The sequence below is a fragment of the Scophthalmus maximus genome, chromosome 19 (assembly GCF_022379125.1).
Source record: "Scophthalmus maximus strain ysfricsl-2021 chromosome 19, ASM2237912v1, whole genome shotgun sequence".
In the NCBI taxonomy this organism is placed as follows: Eukaryota; Metazoa; Chordata; class Actinopteri; order Pleuronectiformes; family Scophthalmidae; genus Scophthalmus; species Scophthalmus maximus.
In genome coordinates, this window is record NC_061533.1 from 15,031,925 (window position 1) to 15,052,579 (window position 20,655).

Here is a 20,655-nt window from a genome sequence, read left to right on the forward strand (position 1 = left end):
TTCTAATTAAGATGACATAATTCTCAACACCACATTTCCTTAAGCGAGGCTTCCTTATTTTCCGGTAAACGCTGAGAGGGATAGGCTTGTGATTTTATGCCTAAAAAAATAAGAAAATAAAAACTCTGAAATCAAACAGCAAGAATAATTTGTTTGTTTTTTTCACAATTATGTCAATTTTTATTAGTCATGCTCTGTCCTGCCTTGACTATACACTGATTTAGCTTTTGTTCCGCCTAATGTAGTGAAACGCTCTGCATTGAAACACCAGCCAGCTCAAGCATTGTCAGAACAATTATATTCTGAGTGCAGATGATACTTTGCACTACAACAAACAGAGATATGTCAGCAATGATGCTGATTAAGGTTGCTGGATAGGGTCAGCCTCCTTCTATCAGTGAGCATCAGGATCCTGTGATGACTCTCACATCGGGGTGTCTGAGTTCCAGCATTCCCATTCTTCTTTCAATTTGATAGCTAATCAATGAGGGGCCTGGAGGAGGACCAGCTGAGTTCAGACGAAAGGAGCCTAATTGAATCTGACAATAATTTTCACATATTTCCCTTGCCCTGTCTCACATGCCATTAGCGACATCACTGTGATAATAGTTGCCATGACAGCATGAGCAATGCTCATTAATGACCCAGCTAGTGGTAATGTTCTAGGCCATATTTCCCCTTCTTCCCTCTCCATTTCCTTTCTTTCTGTTTATACCTTCTCTTTGTTTGAAATTAAAACTGAGTTTCGGTCATACAAACGCTCTGAGATTAATATCTCAAATTCGGAAAATCCTATGGATGGAATTTCCTGCGTAATTATTTATCATTTTCCAAATTGGGCTGATTGAACATGAAAGGGTCTGAAGTGTGAAATCCCGATGTACAGTAAAATAACTTTAAACAGGGGGTCTGGGGATGATTTTTGCTGTTGATATAATCCACCAACCACAGTCTCCACAGCAAAGTGGCACATGTGGACAACAGCCTCCACATGGATTCTATTTTTATGCTGCTAGCGCAACACAGCAAAGTCGATGCAAAACAAACATCTGTTGTGGACAGGGCTGTGTTTTCAGTGTGGTCTGGAGCCGCTTAACAAGAGCCATGCACAATTTCCCAAGAGGCTTGGAAGGACAAACACCTCCTCTTTTACTAAGGACAAACGTTTCTGGGAGGGGACCGCGTCCGTCTGCGCTCACTGTAAACATGATGGTGTCAGGAACCAATGTCACATGCGACTGGTGGGGGACTTCCGGCATTACGGGCCAAGAAGGCAACCGCAGAGGCACTCTGTGGAAAGAGGCAAACAGCTGTACTCATACACACAAATGCGCACTTGCACGTACAGTGCACGCATGCACACGCAAACGAATTCTGTGTTACTCGCAAAAAGTCAAATAACATAAACCAAACCAAAAAGTGAGAAAACTATAGCAACCATTGACAAATTCAACTTTTTCTATTGTGCTGATTTAAAGTAATCTTTCCCTGAGCAGTTGCATTATCAGTGTGAGCAATTGTGTTGCCAGTAAAAGGCCGTAACCCACACTGAATTTGAGGAACTGAGAATGTCTGTCTCTAACTGTACATCAGTACAACCCAGAGTTAAGAGACCAATACTTTCAAACAGATCAACACCTTAGAAATAACCAATGCAGAGAATATTACCGTACACCAAATACAGCGCACTGTACAGTAAGTAAAAAACCACATGCCCATATATGCCACACTACAAAACAAGAACGATGAGCAGCATGCTGGTTACATCCGTGTGGTTTAGATTCATGTAATAAACTGATTTATAAAGCAAGTCTTCATAATATTACCGACTCTACAGATATAACACCCACCTCTCGAAAAGGAATGTGCAAAATATGCCAATGCCCAACAGGTTGGTGTAAATAAATTAGATTCAAGTGTCAACATTAGCTACCTTGGAGCAAAGTACTCATGCACTCTCCACAGATAGCCTCATAAAGAAGACATGAAAATCAGGAGAGGATTTATCTCTTACCGCCTGAGCGGATGCACGTTTGAACCCCTTTGTTACAGCAGAGAAAGAAATGGAAAAACATTTCGAAGTTGCCTGACAGATCCCATTGGTTCTGAGGCTGTTTGACATGCTGCATCCAGGCAAATTAAGGTTAAGGCAAGGTAGATGGAATCTATCAGAGCTTGACTCTGCCTCATCAGATGGAGTAGCTGCAGGGCATCCCTCGTCTCCGTCTTGCCATTACACACATGCATTCACGTTACGTGTTCAGCCACACAGTCATCCACATGTGCACATACGCAGACACATGCACAAACACAATTGTTTACTTTGTACTTTAATGGACATTATGCGTGCTATTTTCCATATGCAGAGCACACAGAAAGATAATATCAAAAACACAGAGCAAATGTTTAGGTGTCAACTATGATAAAGATACAATACCAATGAATCACTACACACATTATAGATTCCATTTAAATATAGCAGAGCACAAACTGCATAGGTTTTAAAATCTAATTTCAGATCCCTCATCCATGCCAGGTATGTGGTTACAAAAGTGCCTCTTCATTGGGATTTACTGTATCCTCATTTGCCACAGCCACACACTCTGTGTATAGCACAGAAAATGAAAAAAATGAAAAATGATTACCAAAAAAAGACCCAAAGACTCGGTCTCCGTTTAAGAGGAAGCGAGACAGGAAGTACACATGTAAGGGAAGCCACTGCAGACGATGTGTCCAGCAGGCTTGCCTTTCCTGTATAGTAACTATGCGTCACAAGCTCATGAATGACTTCGAGAAAAACAATCGTCAAAAACATGACAATACGAGGAAATGAAAAACAATAGCAATGATAAATAAACAGCACGTGCAGTAACACTGACTTGTCCTATTGCCTTTCTCTCAAATTTCTCACTTGAACATGCAATATGCACAGACGCACACATTAGAGCCCAGCTGGCCAACACTGCAGTCTGCTGCAGCTCAGGAAGTGAAGTGTTTCAGCACTTCTGTCTTCTCGCAGAGCAGCTGGACAGACCATCAGGACCGAGAGGGGGTTTCCAACACGCTCAATTCCCCACCGAAAACCAGACAGAAAGACGAGCTCCCACAATATGAAGAATACACTTCCCCTTTCTATGCAGGCTTTGGTACCACGAATGTCCAATACGCCACCGCCAACCCTCACAGATAAGCCACCGATACCACCCAATGAATAGGACAAACATAGATACTTTGCTTTTATTTTAAAGTGATGAGCATACTAAATTTGAATGGAAAGCAAGCATATTTTCTTTTTTTTTCATGTGCACCGGTGAACTGCCATCTTGTGTGATTTAGAGTAATGTTCAAGCTTAGCTCAAGGGCCTTTTGTCGTGAGTCCTCGCAGTACGCAGGCCACTCCTGCTGCCCCGCTACAACTGTGTACGATGACAGAATGGGGACGATAGTGCAACGAAGGTTTACTCTGCTTAAATTGCATAATGTCGTGTTTGTGAATGATGATCTGCCCATTTATAGCTTGGTAGGAGCCAAAAGTTCTTGTTGTTGTTGTTGTTGTTGTTGAGGGAAAACAACCATTTGTAGGACCTGCTCTATTGTGAGACAAGCAGAAATATTGCAATTTAGATTGAATTACTTTAATTGACTGCTGTCGGCGGAGAATTTGCAGGTGATAATAATTAATACATTATAATAATTGTATTATTTTATCTAGCTTAGTGTTGCATAAAAACTTGAGTATTTTCAATATATTTACGATGATTCCAAGGACAATGATTTGACAGTCAATGGTCAATACATATGATCACACATTAAGCATCATCTGATATAACCAATTTTTTCATGCTTGGATTTTATGAGCAATATATTTATCAGTGTCTCTCGCTACATACAACTTTTATTTTGTTTTTTTAAATAAGTTAACATGCCACCATTATTCATTTATGAAAATACTAAAAACCTCATCTAAAAACGTGTTTGTTTATTTATTTATTTGTGGAACTATACCCGGTTTTGTGTTAAACACATTGACAGTATTGGGTTGCAATCGGCGTCATTCTCTGGTAGCTCAGTGTCTCACCGGTAACATGTGTGCTTTTGTGTGCATGGCAACATGCATTTATATCATGTCAGCAACTATGTAAACTTCATTAATATAGTCGGGAAAGCAGCGCAAAAAAGTCTTCACAGAGAAATATGCATCCCATTTGAATGTCTTTTGTTTAAGTGAACAAATTAAATATCAGGGCTAAGACAGGAGCAGCACAGTCAGTTAATTATGTCTAATAAATCTTGGTCCAAATTGCCCTCCAGGGGTGGAAACGGCTGCCGGGGGATGGAGGAGCCGAAGTAGCACTTTGGTATTTGTTATTCTACCTTTAACAGATTACGCACGCTGACTTGTCATCCTTCATCCGGTTGGGCAAGTGAAGTGAAGAGAGAACGTCAACGCGCCATCGGTCACTGTTTCTGTTTACCTCGCTGTGGCCTGGGGGTAACACGCACTAATCAGCATCCAGCAAAATGCTCTGTAATTGGCCGTGTTTACTCGGTTTTAGCATGATTGCATGCCTGATTGGATTGTCGCAGCCCATCTGAGGAAAAAGGGTCTCCCTCTTATTGTGTTTGTTTGTACATGGGTCTGTGTACGTATGTGTGTGTGTATGTGTTGGTTTGGTTTTGTAAGAGGGAGGTGGTTGACAATAGTGAATTGTTTGTTTTTTTGTTTTTTTATCAGGATGATTTTTTTTTTTATATAATTTACTGCTGGAGTAGATTGATTTCCTTTTAACAAAACTCTGCCATATTTCTATACTGACAATGAAAGACCAAAAAAAGTTCCTCTTTTTCTTCTTCTTCATAAGCACTTCCCTCGGTTCCACTCTATGCAAAATATGTCATGCTGACCACATCTATAAATGTAAAATATAAAGAAGAAGAAGAAGAAGAAATATCCCCTCAGAAGTATGGTAAGGTTTAAGGCGCACATATGCAGATCGTTTGGGCTCTGAGGTCTGTCCCCTAACAGTAGTCTCCCCAAACACTCAGCTCTTTGTGCAGCGGTATGTAAAAACGAAACTTGATAAATGCTCACCTCAAACAGTGGGTCGTTGGTGTTGAGGTTTGGGGTTAAAATTCTGTTGAGAGATAGGTATGTGCCATATCCAACTATGTTTTTGTTGAAGTTGAAAAAAGAAAAAGTTGTGAATTATGTTGATAATCAAACATGAGTTCAGTTCACATCAGTGGACCTAATGGTAAGTTGTTGACTTGACGAGCGCCCAACAGGACTACAATGAGAAATAGTAACTTTTGTTAATATGCAAAAAGCCACTGAAGGGAAATGGGAAATTGGTTGTGTGCAAGTGTCTTTAGAGCACGAGGAAAACTTTTTGTCAGACCCTGAAAGCCCTTGTCCATTTGTAAAACCCGACTTTCACATACTGAACATTGTATTTACAGTAAAATGTCGTCTGGGATCAATTTCAGGACCAGTTAATTGCTGGTCTAAAAAGAAAACACAGAAATCAGTAGCATCACATCTCCTGGGAGTTTCGAATATATTGGTTCACAAGGGGTTTTGAATGTTTTCCTCCTAACACCCTGTTTTTAGCCAAAACTGATATGTATCTTGGGGGTATTTTTCATAGTGTCTGTTAACGCTGCATTGGAGAGACGTCTGAGCGAAAAACAACTTGAACTGCACCTTTCCAGAGGCCGTCGAATGTTTGAATTGGGAGCTATGAAGGGGGATAGGTGGGGTGTATCTCAGATGGGATTTTGCCATGAGGTAAATTGGCAGCGGACCAATGATGGAGAGATGTCATGGAGATGATTTAGAGGTTGGTTTTAGGGGTGCGGTGAGTAACCTAGACAGATTCTTACAGATCTTGAGAGGGACATGACTGCAGCGGTTCTGAACCAAGAGTGCTCAAAATCGGATCAATGAGTAACTTGAGGCCTACAACAGAGATAAAAATAGACTGTTGGTATCATCTGTTATGTGAAGATTGGAACTTGGTGGTGGTTGTATAGTATTGCATTGTTTGAATCTAATTGTAAAAGAAAAATACATAGGCAATCCATCGGTTGTTCTTTGGACTTACTTCAGTGAGTGAGGGTTGACTTAAACAGTCAAACACGTAGTAACAAGCATTTTAGCATAAGCATCTCAATTTAGAGATAATGAGGGCAATGAAAATTATTTGACAATAGAGCCATAAATGTGCACTCATGCAGCCGAGAAATAACTAAAATGAAAAAAACTATGAAGTGGGCAATGAAGAGGATTGTTGGTGGGATGGGGAGTCCATGGAGAGTATTTACACTCATTATTCAAATTAACCCCGTCCAAGTGTCTCTCTGGGTCCGCTGTATGGCTGTGTTGTAATTGGGTTGTTACTTAAAACAGGGATTATTTCTACTCTGCTTTTACCTCTGTTGTTTTTATGGCCCCACACGCTGATGAAATTGGCAAAGGTAGCTGCACGGGTGATTTACAAAATTGCAAAATTACCCAATCCCCCCCCCCCCCCCCCCCCCAAAGGCACCAAATCAGTTAGAGCAACTCTTTCTTTATTTTATTTTATTGTATTTTTTTTTTTATCATTTTAAGAGGCTTAAATCAGAGAGCAAGAGCTAATTGCAAAAACAAACTGTTTTCTGTTTTTGTTGGTTTTCTTCTTTCAATCCACCTATTAAGTAATATCCAGGATCAGGTACTGACCCCAAGCCTGTCCAGTTGCATTTGTCGCGGGGTGGGGCTGCTTCGGAAAACCAGTAAGCCACAATGACCAGACTTCTCCAAACTTGTCATCCTGAATCTCCTTGGTGAGCTGCGCTGAGCCGTACCCAGGGTCCTGTTAACACTCCATACATTCAGAGTCACGGACCCGTGTCCCCAGCCATGCTCTTTAAACACTTGTTAAAACTTACACTTTTTCTGTAATGTCAACAGGCTGAGAACGACCCCTCTGGGATTGCTACTGCACTATATGGACTGTGGAGACTGAACGGAGAAATGAAAAGGGGAGAAAGAGGGGGAGAGAGGGGGAGAGAGAGAAAGAGGGGGAGAGTGAGAGAGGAAGAATAACTTCGTACAGAGGAGGCAGCGCCCCCCGCTTTACCCCTCCTTCACCTGTCTGCTTCATGAAGGGTCTTTTTGAGAGACAGACCAACCCAACTCTGAGCCATTTAACCAAACCACTCCTACGTCCCTGACCTGCTGTCTAAACCCCCTAAATTAGACTACTGAGACCCCAGGAGCAGGGCTTACATTACCAGTACCTGTGAAACCTTGGCGGGCCTCATCACCCTGAATGGAAACGCTGGGCAAATAAAAGCAGGCTGGCCTGTCTGCACTCTCTTTCTGCCCACAGATGGATGGTGAAAGGGAACATGAGCCTGTATGGCAGAGACTGGAGGAATAGCTGGCGAGTTTCCCTTCTGGGCCCCTATGGTTCCTCGAGTCTAGTTTAGTATACCCCATGGAAAGTCTAGCTTGTCTCAGGAGTTTCCATTGTCTGCCGGTAGCCATGGCTAGGACAGAGAGAACAACGGGGATTTGAGAGGCAGACGACAAGAGACAAGTGGGAATGAGGGTGTGAGGACAATCAAAAGAAAGAAAGGGGAGGAAGACAGGCCAACGACTTAAGGATCCATGATTAGAAAATACGGGACGAGGTGGGTCCCAAGGCCGCTGTGAAATCTCTGGGTGAAGTCCTGCTCAGATCCTGCCCAGTTCTCCTCCAGTGCCCGGGATCGTGCGGATATTTTTCTCTGGTTGTGACAGTGGGAAAACTGCAGAACTGGACGAGTGCTTAGGCACCCAGCCACGCTCTTTTACACTTTCCAGCCCGGTTGGTGCTATTTCAATGCATCATAGCAACAAGTACAGTACTAAACACAGACATACATACTGTACTCGTGCATGTCTGCACATACACAGTATGCACTCACAAAGCGGGAGGCGCTCAAAACAACAAGATATTGAGCAAATGAGATCATTGGACGGTGTGTGTGTGTGTGTGTGTGTTTATGTGTGTGTGTGTGTGTGTGTGTGTGTGTGTGTGTGTGTGTGTGTGTGTGTGTGTGTGTGTGTGTGTGTGTGTGTGTGTGTTTTTAGGCACAGGCCATGTAGACGAGGGAGTCCACAGTTGGAGACTGAGAGGGGGAATGAGGGCAGGGGGGTAAATTAGCACATACCCCACTGTGTGTTCAACAAGAAAAAACAGTTTTTGTGGCCATAATGGAGCAGACTCAAAATTGCCTTTTCAGCTAGCTGAAATTCTGGGCAGCGAGAAGGCCACATGAAAATCTAGCACTTTCTGTAACAGTTTCCTCTATTATTTTTTTATCCTTGATGTGATGAAGGAGAAATGTAATTCATCGGTGGACGGGTGAAGACGAGCTTCCTCTACTTTGTCTGCATAAGGTGGCGGAAATAAGAGAAATGATTACGGTGGGAGGCGGGAGAGGAACCGAAATGGGAGGAAATCATTTAGACGTTGCAGTCACTTTAATGTCCTCATGTCTGTTCCACATCATCCTGGAGAGGGCCAGACACACGAGTCTGACACAAGACAGGGTGTTACTTTCCTGCTAACTTGTTCAACATAGAAATACTGGAAACGGACGGCAATATGAAAAAATGGTTCAAAACAGGAAACACAAGAGGCTGATTTTAGTTTGGGGAGCGAAGTTATGGTCTTATTTGCATCTGCAGGACTATAAAGTCCCTGAAAAACCAAGTGGCGTCACATATATATATTAAAAAAAATAAAATATATATATATATATATATACATTGCTGAATTGTGAAACAAAACAACCTACCGTAAAAGAAAATATATGATGGATATATGATGTATGACCATTTCTTTACAGTATCTGTCAGACTTGCCCTCAAACCATTTTTTTCTTCTTCTTTTTTCTTTTCCTGCACGCTAAATAAGACGCCCTGGAGTCAAGGATTGAACTGCTGCCTCTGCCTGTTCACCCTGCCTGAGGCCCTCTGTCTTCTAAAGACCTGTTTGTTCACAAGTGGAGCACAGCAGGTGTTTAAGCAAAGTGCAAGGTGGAGACGCGGCTCCCATTGCTGCCGTGAGACCCATTTATTGAAATGCTCTCAATTTCTCAACAAAACACGCTAAGCTTTTCCAGGCTGCGATGTGCAACGGCGTGTCCTTTCCCGTGAAGCATGGGCAAAAGGATGCCAGCGGTGGCAAGACACGTATCGGGTGGGAACGCAACCCTTACATGACTGAAAATACCTCTACAGCCTGTTCCAAGGCAGATTATTCAGCCGCTCACTCTCATTTTCCTTGTCAATAATGCGCTTATAGCTGTGAGGCACGGTGCATTCACTGTACACCTGCTCCTTAGACCCCTCGCTACTAAATCTGTGTATTGTTTCGACACAACCTTTGCCAATAATAAAGTGGAAGCCAATCAAAGCAAACAGACCAGTGGATCTTTACCGTGTAATTGGGGATCTGTGTAATCGTTAACCTTGGCTCAGTGTTGGAAGTTAATGAATCAAATCAATACCTCTCTCTGCTGATCCATAATTATTTGAAAAGAGATGAAAAATTAAACAGGCCGGGCCTATGAGGTTATCATGCCATGCAATTAGTCCGCCGGAGGGAGATTATGTTACCTAGATACCATTGGGGAAGTGTAATTTCTCTTGCAGATGGAGTTTTTTTAATGAAGAGTGCAATTACCTAAATAGGTCAGCCAAAGACACGCTACTGTTGCTGCTGTTGCTGCCGCTGCTGCTGCTGTTGCTGCATGCAGCTTCTCAGCGTACCTGAGAGGAAGCTCCTGGAGAAGAAAAAAAACAAAAAGACAGCACTGTCTGCAACTGTTGTTACCCTCCTCGGTATCTTGCTCGCTTTCTCCTCTATTTTTCGTTCTCACCCTCCCCACCGATACTCCCTGGATTGTTCCCAATTAAATAGTGCATTCATATAAGTTTTTGCTATGCAGATGCTCAGCAGGAACAACACTTCATAATTGTTTCCTCCGAATTGGGCTCAGATCATGCCGTGGTCAAGTACAAAAGATAATGTGTAATCTGCTTGAAACCAAAAAAATAGTTTTTGTATTTCTTTGTGCACAGCCTTGCATTCATTTGCATTATTGATGACTGCGTTATCAATTATGTGTTGATATTTTCCCTGCTAACACTGTAGCCAATTTGTCACAGTCACACATTAAGAAAACTAAAATGCTATAATTCAATTTTTGTTTGTTTTTTATAAATATTGGCTCTATAAAGTGCATGGAAGACATACCAGGAGGCCGGCCGTTGCACGAGGAGAGCTGGACAGGGCCGCAGAAAGGCATAAACCCAGCAGCAGGACCAGTACCGAACTGTCGACAGCGTTCCTTAAAAAGAAAATAGAAATTATACACGTGACAATAAGTATTATAATAACCCTGATACTTTCCTGGAAGCCACTCCTCTGAACGATTTCTTACGGTTCACTTAAAAGGTGGTTAGGAACAAATGAAGACGTTTCACCGGCGTCATTAACTTCTGTTCTGCTTTCATGTGTTTGAAAATATCCTGTTTTGATTAGTGTGAAATTGCCACAACCACTTCAATTCAGTGTTTATAATTTGCTATGCAGTTGCAACATATAGCGCACACTGAACTCAGCAGGCCGCTAATACTCAAAAGTAGGGAACAAAGAGCAGGTGCTTAATGAAACACGGCTCCGACTGCACGGTGGTGAGCTCGTGATGAAAACTGTGAGAGCAGGAGGAAAGCCCTGAAAGGCGTAATGAGCACATCTAAGTTGGGGGGGTTTTTGTTTTGTTGTTGCTGTTGGTGCATTGAATATTAAACCAACAATTTGAAAGTTGCAGGGTTATTATCCACAAGCACTGGATGATTGAAAGGAGAAGTTGGCACGAGCTCTCCCTCCTCAACTCGGAGCGAGCGACCCTCTGAACCGCCAAATGGCGCCTGTTTCAGGTTCTTCGTGTGGCAGGTGCCTTGATCGCGATTCAGCCAACTTGTCAACAAGTGCTGTTTTCCCTTAAAACTTGGCAGCGACTCCACAACAGATTCTATGTTACAAACTTGGATGATCGCATTCCAGCATGAAGCGGAGTCTCTTTTTTTCTTTCTTTCTTTATTCCTTTCTTTCTTCTTTTCAAAAAAAAAAATCTCTTCATTGTTGTGCTGACCCCTGCATCTAAAAAACAAAACAAAAATAAACAATACACTTTAACAATGCTGGAGGGAAAACATCAGAGGAGACTGTTGGACAGTGATCTGATCCAGAGTGATAATATCTGTAAATGATAGGGGCCGCGTATTCATCCTGTCTTTTTTGATGGACAGGCTCTGCCCAACCCTCCTACACACTGACACGTAGGAAATATGTTTCGGGGAATGACACTCGCATCCCCTCTTACACTTAATCATTGTCAATCACTCTGCGCACTTGGCTCATTGGGTAATAGGAACAGATCCAGCATCGCATCCCCTCCAATCTGTTTGGCTCTCACACGGGAGGTGCATGCTGTTTTCATGCCTGTGTGGGATGGCTTCAAGCTGTTTTCTTATCAAAAGGCCCCATTCAGACATTCTCTTTGAGAGGCATCGCAAACCTCAGATCTCGCTGCCTCCGTTCAACCACATGTCTTGATTTAAGAGGCCAGAATCAGATTTGCTGCCACGGCGAGCTGTCACTGCGAGAGAATGGGACGCCATTTATCATCCTGAACCACACAGAGATCTGGCGTTTGTGTGTGTGCGTGTGTGTGTGTGTATGTGCGCGCAGATGCACAGACGCATGCGAAGGTGCACGTTTTAACACCAGCTCTCCACCCCTTCCCCCTTCCACCTCACAAACACACTTAAAAGCAACGCTCAACGCGTGTTTTCTCGAGCTCACTCATCCTCTGGCTCCATCACTCCGGTATGTTTCCACACAGAATCACAGTTTGACACAGAAGCCGTCTTGCCCCTCGCTCTCTTACAGTGCGGAGTTGGATCCCGTTTTTTCTTTTTCTTTTTTTACAAACTGCAACTACATCACCTTCCACCCAGGGATCCTCTCTAAACGCTCCCTTTTAAACCTCCACTAACAGTCTCATCATTGATTTTATGTCTCTGTGCTTTTCCCTTCTTCCCCCCCCCCCCCTCCTCGGGTTGTAAGCGAGCAAACACAGCTGAACCCTAACACCCCGTGTCCCGCTGTGTCTCCCTCAGGGCGTTCTCATCACGAAACAGCTACACAACATCTTAAGAGTGAAACACCCTCAGCAACACAGGCCATAGAAAGGCAAAGGTGACGGGAGCAAGTTTTTCACCATTTCAAAAGTACAGAATCATCAAATAAACAGCTTTCTCTCTCCACATTCTGAGGTTGAGCAGTTACTTCTCCAAAGCAGTAGTTTCTCTTAACTCTCTCAATCCATTTCTCACTTTCTTACCCTCCCATCTTTCATTCTCTCTCTCTCTCTCTCTCTCTCTCTCTCTCTCTCTTTCCGCCTTGCTGCCTATTATTTCTTTGCGGAAGAGCATGTGATTGCCAGCATTGCTTGGTGGCGGTCTCGTGTGAAGTTGTGAGTTTCAATGAAAAGGCGGAGAGAGGCGGATTTCTTGCCTCTGGTCTCTTTGTCTGTGTCGTCTCTCGGCCCTCCTGCTCTCAATCAGGCCGCCTCGTTGTGATCAACCGACAAACTCTTGCGGTGTATAGTGGTTTCAGTTGGGCTGAGTAATCATCATAAGGTGTGTCGGCGTGGACGGGGTGAGGAGACGAAACTCGCCAAAAGGCTAGCGAGTGCAAGTGTAAACCTCGCCTGCTCTCCCGTCCCTGTTAGCTCAGCCATTTTTGGGCGGTCGGGCCGTCTTGCCACAATCACACGCTGGCGCCACAATTGCCTAGCCCCAACTGCAACCCTTTCACTGTGTAATGAATACGTCCAGGAATAAACCTTAACCACTCGTGCCCTGCTGCTTGCCCCTCGTGCATATATGTACAGCAACAAGGCTGGAGTGATGTTTGTGTTGTGCCCTGGGTATGGGGCACGCTCACCTGGCCCCAGGACGCCGTGTGGTGATGGAGTGGTTATGGTTCAACACAGAACCAGTCAGTGAGAGAGAGGTGACCACTGACCGCTGTCACCCTCTGGTGGGACCATACACGCCCCTGGTCCAGGGAATGTTGCAGAGGGATAGAGTTGACCAGAGAAGCAGACTGGTGTTTTTGTCTGCTCCGAAATTGTGTTGAGCTCTATGTTTATGTGTACTTGTGCTCCTGTTAAAGTGACATGCCCGTGATCGTGGGCTCGCGCGAAGGTGCTTGCATATGGCCACATGCTGAGCATTTTTCTGTTTACATGTGTGCGAAATGCTTTTTGTGGCGTTCATTTCTGTCTGCATGTCTGTATGTATGTAAGATTCACAGCCACAAGGGATAAATATACCTGCACCAAGCCCGCAGGCTCGAGTCTTGATTGTGCAAGGGGTGGTCGGATCAGGGCGGTAATTTTCCACATTTGCACTCAGCCCACTTGAGTCCACCTTGAAGGGCGTTTCTATGAGGATAAGTGCTGCACGGCTCCGTGTGTGTGTGTGTGTGTGTGTGTGTGTGTGCGTGTGTGTGTGTGCGTGTGTGTGCGTGCGTGCGCGTACTGTGTGCTCGCACATTTTGGCCTGTCTGCGTCTGTGAGTTGTTGCGGTGCTGCCTCTTTATTTGTCTTCACTGACACGTGCGTGGCGGAGGCAGATCTCCTTCGACTCCACCGCCGTTTCAATTTTTGTTTATTTTCATCTCGTCTGTGCACAAATACCTATGAAATCAGATAGCACAACATTTATTTAGCATTTCCGTCTGTGATAAATGAAACCAATTAAGCCGCACTTTTATATTAGGGAGGAGGCAATCCTAATTTTCTCCTTAAGTGCGGTTTCCACGGCAATCAGAGGTCTCCGTGGGGGGTCGGGAATGGAGGCGTTGGGTGGGAGCGCACACAGCGGGGACAAACTGACTGCGAGAGCCTACTGCTCTCCGGCTGAATCTTCTGCTGGCATGCACTTTTCCCTCTCACATACACACACATATGCTGGTGCACACGCACGCACAAAATTCACAGCCTTCCATCACACACACACACACATTTGCACATATTCCCTTTGTTCATTTGGCCTCACAGAGTGAAAGTGAAAGTTACAAATGTGTGCATGTTAATTTTTCATCTCGTTGCCGTAGATTTCACGAGGGGATGATCGTTCGGTGATTCACCATGAGTGTCCATCTAATACTGTATGTTTGACACTGGGAGACATTCTTGTTTTCCTATGAATGAATTAGTCAACAGGAAAATATGGATATCACAGCTTCCTCAGTCTGTTAACAGGGGAAGTATTTATGATTCCAGTCAGAATATTAGGGAACTTGGGCCCGTGTGTCTTCTTTCATTGTCATGTCTGACTGGATTTTCCCTTTTCGTCCGATGAGTATGGGCTGCTAAAAAAAGACAGATTTTATGCAGCCAAATGAGCGTTTGTGTATGTTTAATATTCCTGTGTGACTTTTGATAATAGTTTTAAAAGTCTTCTTTACTATAGATTGAAAGAACAGAGATATTATGTAGCTCGATAGGGAGAAAGAAGCCTGTCGAAATTGTATTTTGCTCAACTTCTGTAAATTAATAAAGAAAATGAATGAACAAGAGCAGTGCTAAAATGTTGACCAAGCAAACAGGCAGACAGGAATGTCCTGTTGTGAGTATTTAAGGCATCAGTTTGGTAACTCTTGCGGAAAGCACAGGTTTTGTAATTGAAAAAGTTTCTTTAATCTAAAGTGAGTGATACTCACTGCACTTTCTTTCCGGTATCACTTTGTGAACTAAACATACATTTCAAGTCTCTTTTTTTTTGCAACCGATACCTATTACTATTTTCAGTAATTAGCAGCAATGTACTGTGCTGGGGTAAAATCAGACAAAAAGGTAAATTTATAAGTGTACATTGATTTAGATTGTGTGGCTACATTTTGCCTAAAAGACAGGGCAGCCCTGGATAAAGTACAGTAATGTTAAGGGGCTTTTTTTGTTGTTTTTTGACAGTGAAGAGTAAGAATGCAATTGTGCTGCACATTTTCTAATGTTGCAATATCTTACTTTTAAAAAAATGTGAATTGTAATAATTGTGATCAGTTTTGTACTTTGATTTGTTCTACAGCTATTGTGGGCTCATATGCAAAATAACACTGTACAGTTAGACAAACCAATGAGCTGTATCAAAAAATGAAGGGGAAATGAAATATTTTGTAAATACTGAAACAATACAATATACTGTATTTTGGCCAATTGTTTAAAATATACAGAAATACTTTAGTTTTTTTTTAATAGAAAATAGAAGACTTATTCCAACTTAACTTTTGCAACTCAACAGAACTTTCCCTGTAAACAATTAAAACTTTCCTCTTGTACATGAACGCGATACATACAATTCCCCTACTCTATGGCAGCCAGTTTGCCTTTTTTTGTTTAAAAAAAGAAAAGAAAAAGGAAAGACGGAATTGAATCTGTCGCACTGGATCCGGCACAGCCTCCTTATAGTTTGGGAAAGCAAAAGAAGAAGTTGAAGCTCAGACACAACAGTTGTTCGTCAAACACGGCAGTGATCCACAGGCACAAGGATGGAGAGGCGGAGGAAAGGAAAAGAGGGAGGGAGGCATAGAGAAAGAGAGGGATGAAAAGAAAAAGAAGGAGCACAGGCCCTCCTCAGAACTGTATTCATAGAGTCTGGCTCTTTCAGGTTCATCTCTCATTACTCCTGGGTGCTCTCTCAAGCTTAGCGGAAATGGATTACGCTACACGCGAAGAAAGGAATAATCACCCTATTCTCCTCCTCCCTGCCTGATAAACACACACGCCGCACGGGACACGCACAAATACGCACACATAAACACAAACATGCCATCTTTGCAGTCTGTTGTTCTGCCGTACAAGCTCACGTACACACACCCAGCGCACTAAGCTTTGTGTGGCTGCGAGTCTCTGAGTGGGGTGCTCCTTCTCCCGCTGCATGCCAGGGGACTCGTCAATTATCTCCCCAAATGCACCCAGTCCTCAGGGGGGAAAGGCGGCGACGGAGACGTCCCTGTTTTTGAGGGAACCTGGAGTTTGCAACATTCAGCTGAGTGACAATACATTCGTGCTCTAATTCTAGGCTAGCAGATGTAATGTTTTTTTGTTTTTTTTCCTCTCGTTTTTCTTTTTCTTCTCCCTCTCTCTCTTTCCCTCTTCCTTTGTCTCATCCCTTTCTGCTCTCCTTGTACTTCTCATCATTCCAACTTTGAGAAGTTGGAGCTCCTAAAGGCTTTAGTCAGTCAGTGTTTGTGTGTGTGTGTGTGTGTGTGTGTGTGTGTGTGTGTGTGTTCTGGGTGGTTTGGATTTTCAGTTTGAGTTTATGCTTTCTTGCGTGCGTGCGTGCGCATGTGTGTGTGTCTTTTGCATTAAAGGGCGTATGCTTACAGTTTGATCTTTTTTATCTAATGCAGGCAAGGTGGAACTCCCTAAAGATTAATTTTTTTCTCTCCCTGAGCAAATTTAAGAAATATCTGCAAAAGGGAGAGAAGAAAAAAAACACAATAACAAACAAAAGAAAAAACAACAATTTTATCATATGCACGTAATTAATTATGCAATGATTAGCATTTTCTCTTTTCAAGCATGAAACAGAGAAAAGAGCTTTAGCACTTCTGTATTAACATAAACAAATCACATCAAGCCTTTTGCGAATTCAAAGTTTGGGACGATACAGTAATATTTTGACAACTTTGTGCCAACTGAAGGCAATATTTTTAACAGATGGCACTCATGTCATTACATTTTTGAGGTCTTGGATTTTGAGTCGAACATATAATTGCTCTGTCTCCTGACAGCCACCAAGCAGATTGACTCACTGGGAACGGCTTCAAATGAGAAAACTCCCCGTCCATGTTTGTCTTGCCGGGCTGACTGTGTCTGTGAGCACCGGGCTGCGAGGCCACTTCTACCTGGTTAAATTAAAGAGAATATGAATAATAGATGGGGAGAATGACACCTCCGTCGCCAGGGGTAATGAAAGACCCGACTCCCAGCTCTCTCTTGTCACTCCTCTGACTCACAGAGAGCGCTAATAAAGACGACACTTGACAGCTAACGAGACCCCTCGCGGGCGGGGACATGCACACATACACAGGCAAAGACACGGAGACAGAGAAGGGGGTTGAGAGAGTGAGAGAGTGAGAGCACAAAATGTAAGAGGAGGCCGAGTGTCATCGGGGCATCTAAGATCTGACCGGCCCAAACAACTTGTTGTCCGGCTTTAACGCTCGGCAACCTTTGTAAGGGGTGCGTATGGTGCGGAAGGGGAGTGAAAAACTAAGAAGAGAGGAAAAGACAGCGATTGAGATTTCCGTCTGCCCGCGAGTGTCCAGCGGTGTGCTGGAGGACGCCCCGGCCACAGCCCGATCTCCAGGGTCAGCTTCACGTCCAGCCTCATGCCGCCGAGTGCCAAAAGAGAGGGCGTGCCATTGTTTACTGTCCGCGGTGCGGGTAAACAATAAACAATGAAAAGACTGAGGGGTTGCCAACACCTCACCCTAATGTTGCCATTTTGGGAACTCAAATACGCCCCCGCGCTCCCCACAGCCCCCACACACCACCCACTGCCTCTCTCTACCTCTGCCACCTCCCCGCCGCTGCAGATCCATCCCCAGCCCCAGAAACCCCAAAGGGGCGGTCGCCCAGCCTGCCCACGCTGCCCTCTAAGAAACCACGAGAGGGTGTGGTTCCGCCTGAAACAGGGACGCCATTTATTTTGGGAGCATCTCTGCTGACTGACTCATGTGTTGACTGGAAAATTGGCTGCGTGCTCCACGGGCCGAGGCTCCGCCGTGTGGACTATCAGTCACTGACCTGCTCTCCCCTCCTTCAGGGCCCCCTGCACCTCAGCCAATAGCGAATGCACCAATAGCCACCCACTCCCATCCTCCCACCCACTCTCACCAGCCCCTCATCACCACTCTATTGTTGTCTTTATGTCAACCCCGCCACTTACCACCCTGCTCTTAGTCTCTAATTGGAGAATTGCCATTGTTTCACGGTGACTTTCAGTTGGTGTTTTGTAAGGGTTGATCATCCTGGGTTGTTTTATGGCGGGCATACGTCACATTTGTATTGTTTGCTGAGCTTTTAATCCCTGAGAATATACAAAATAGAGGGAACGAGAGGAAGAGAAACCAAGGGAGCAAGAACAGATAGTGAGCCGAAAGATGAGTCAGATTTATTTACTGCCTCACAGAAGGAAAGAAAATCAACTCTACTGTATGTGTATGGGGATTACTTAAGTTTACTCGATGGATGTGTTTTCATCTTGACTTTTAATGTGAAAGAGTAAGCAATGCTCACCCTGAAATCCGACAATCCCCCTGAAAATTCCTCCGCACATACTGTATACACGATTGAATGACTATTTATTTGTTCCTTTAGTGGCTAAAACATTACATAATAAATGTGTCTTTACACCCTTAAAATGAATCTGAAGCCACATTCATCAGCAGCATGATTGCAGTCTTTGAAATTAAGAATTTATTCAATCAATTTAAAAGTGGGGGGGGGAAAGCAGTCTTTAATCCAATAACGTACCAATTAGATGTCGGGAATAAGACTAACACTATGAGCATTTATAATTCTTGGTTTAGTCATCAAATGATATAATACATAGCTGTGACTGTTGTCAGTGGAGAAATAAATGACCTACAGAGATATTGCATTTATATAATGTGTGTAATAATTGGAAATTGGTGTTTGAATGAAACAAAAAGGAAGGGGAAATGTGCGTACTTTCTGTACAGCCTATGTTCCTGTGTGTGTGAATATGGTGTGAAGAAAAAATAAATAAAACTGCAACAGACAAAATTTTTCACAGCTGGAACATTCCAGATGGCATGAATAGAAAAGAGAGGATGAGGGCCCATAAAAACTTTAAAAATGCCCAACTGTAACGGCACTTTTATTGATCTGCCTGGCAATGAATGCACAGTCTGGGTTGAATTTACTATTCCTCCTATTTAATGTCACTGGCGATGGAGATTTATTTTTGAAACCGATTCTTTTTTTCCTTTAACATAAATATCTTTGCATCAAAGCAGCAAAGGTAACAAGGGAATTTTTCTTGTCACAGCAGGACGCATCACCTTTTTTTTTTTTTTGCTGAAGAAAAAACCTACAGTAAGCAACCAATGCGTTGCATTTACCTGTAACATATACCTGCCCGTCCAGCACCGAGACACACTGACCTACTGTACTACATCTTATTGCTTTACCTACTTTTTTTTTATTATGTAGTGGTCAAAAGGAGCTGTGGGTGCTCTTCATCTTCCCTGCTTCTCCCCAGGGTCCCCATATTGCACTGGAGATGTCTGTGGGTTTCGTGCTATGGCGTGGCGCTCTGACATTCCCTCCACACCCACACTGGCAGCCAATGTGCCAATTAGTGGCCTTCTCCACAGGGGTGGGTGTATGGGAGGTGGAGAACACAGGAGAACGAGAGACAGAGGAGAGAGAGCAAGAGGGAGAGCATGTGTATGAGCGTTTTCGGATGTGTGTGTGTGTGTGTGTGTGTGTGTGTGTGTGTAACAAGGCCTCAGACCTCAGACATTCCTCTCGCTATGACCTAGGGTACAATTAAGGGGATGTCCCTCCCCTGCCTCCCCTCCTCGGTGGACCACATCAACGGAAGTCCTGGCCCAGCTGGAGGCTCTAATGACGGGAGGGAGGCCAGGTCGCGACCCTGGTGTGCCACCTCAGCGCCACGCCCTTCCTGTTTAGGTCCAGACAGGGTCTAGGCCAGGAGAGGAGCTGAGGGAAGGGGAGACCGGGAGTGAGGAAGTGTTTTGAGTTTGTGAACATCTGGAGAGCTAGCTGAGAGGGATCGGGGCAAAAAAACAAGCATGGTTATTGCCGTTATGCTAAATCACTTGATTTTTTTTTCTCTTCTTTTCGGTCCAGCGAGGACAACCGTAGAGATGCAACAACTGACTGACTGATGGACTGACTAAAGTTGCTTTCAGACTCTGACATTTTCCTCAAAATTGCCAGAGGGGCTGCATGTGAGGAAGTGTTGCCAAAATGTTGAGCCGGACATTTCCCAGAACTTTTCCTGCCAGCCCCAAAATCTCTGGAAGATTCACAGTCCCTGCTGAGTTCTTCATATGTGAACGGCAAACTCTGCGAAAGGTCCAGACCGCTCAGCACATTTTCCACACTGTTCATGTCTGAAAACAGCTCAAGCTTTACATGAAGTTACACCACTGGTCTGCTGACCAAGTGTGTGGAGTTTCCCCATTACCAGCTGCAGGCAGAATGGCGAGATGACATGAATATTCTGATTAGCGTATGACATCGTCTTGCAACATTAAGCAAGACGACAAGACATTTTTTTGAGTAGGCTGTCGCCACTTTCCATTAAGAGGAGTTGTTTACAGCAGTTCAACAACAGTTTTCAGCTACATCCCCAATATCACATGTCGACCACATGTCGACCATCCAGCCATATACTAGATTTTGATCCCGTCTTGTTTCCCCCTCACCTGTCCACTCTGTCATAAGAGGTGGCTTTCAAACATCTGACGTGCAAAC

The 20,655-nt window shown here is 43.9% G+C and overlaps 1 protein-coding gene across 1 annotated transcript in view; it reads right to left on the minus strand.

Moving 5' to 3' along the window:
- Positions 1-20,655, minus strand: part of mef2cb (myocyte enhancer factor 2cb) — a 197,335-nt gene that overhangs the window by 122,053 nt on the left and 54,627 nt on the right. The window contains exons 3-4 of the mRNA XM_047328995.1: positions 10,296-10,389; positions 9,723-9,822 (exon numbers count right to left, since the gene is read on the minus strand). The gene's annotated coding sequence lies outside the window, so the exon portion shown is untranslated. The remainder of the gene's footprint in view (positions 1-9,722; positions 9,823-10,295; positions 10,390-20,655) is intronic.